Here is an 817-nt window from a genome sequence, read left to right as displayed (position 1 = left end):
CCCTTCTCAAGCCGTGTCCCTCCGTGCGCCGCCTCCCGCCAGCCTCCGCTCAGGCGCCGCAGGACCCCAGCTGCCGCTATTCCGGGAGTTCCTTTGTCCCGCCCATCGCCCCCTGGCCCGCCCAGTCACCTCCTGGCCTGCCCCCAGCCGCCCCTAACCCGCCCTAGTCACCGCCCGGCCTTCCCCAGTCGCTGCATGACCTATCCCCGTCACACCAGGCCTGTCCGCGTCCCCTATGACCTTCCCTTAGCTATCCCCGTTGCCCATGTCCCGTCCCCTATCGCCCCATGACCTGCCCCCATCTTCCCCTTGTTCTCTCCGCATCTCTCTAACCTACCCACGTCGCTCCTGCTCTGCCGACGCCCCTGGTACCGCCTTTGTTGCGCGAGAGCCTCCTCCCCCGTCACCCTAAAAGGGTTCGGAAGCTCCCAGCTGTTTGGCGACGTGTCATGGCCGCGTCTTGCATCACAGCTCTGATGGATGCTGGGAACACAAAGGCATCTGCAGCTGGAGGTGAGGCCCACGATCGTTCAATCTTTATGGATGGATCTGGCGCTGTATGGAATAGGCTCGAGAGATGGCTGGAGGAAACCAAAGCCGGCAGCTGGTCTTTCTGCTCAAATAGGATTTCCTTCGAGCCTGGCGTGCCATGGGGTCTGCAGTAAAAGCTTTATTCGTGGTCAGAGTAATACTTAATCCAACTATATTACGCATGACTTCCGCGCCTTGACTCTAATCAGGCAAAATATATTGATAAATAATGGGTGAAAATTATTTATACGATATATTGATAAATAATGGATGAGCAGATGGATGG

This window comes from Penaeus monodon, chromosome 19 (genome assembly GCF_015228065.2).
Source record: "Penaeus monodon isolate SGIC_2016 chromosome 19, NSTDA_Pmon_1, whole genome shotgun sequence".
NCBI classification, from domain to species: domain Eukaryota; kingdom Metazoa; phylum Arthropoda; class Malacostraca; order Decapoda; family Penaeidae; genus Penaeus; species Penaeus monodon.
Note: the sequence above shows the minus strand (reverse complement) of the source record.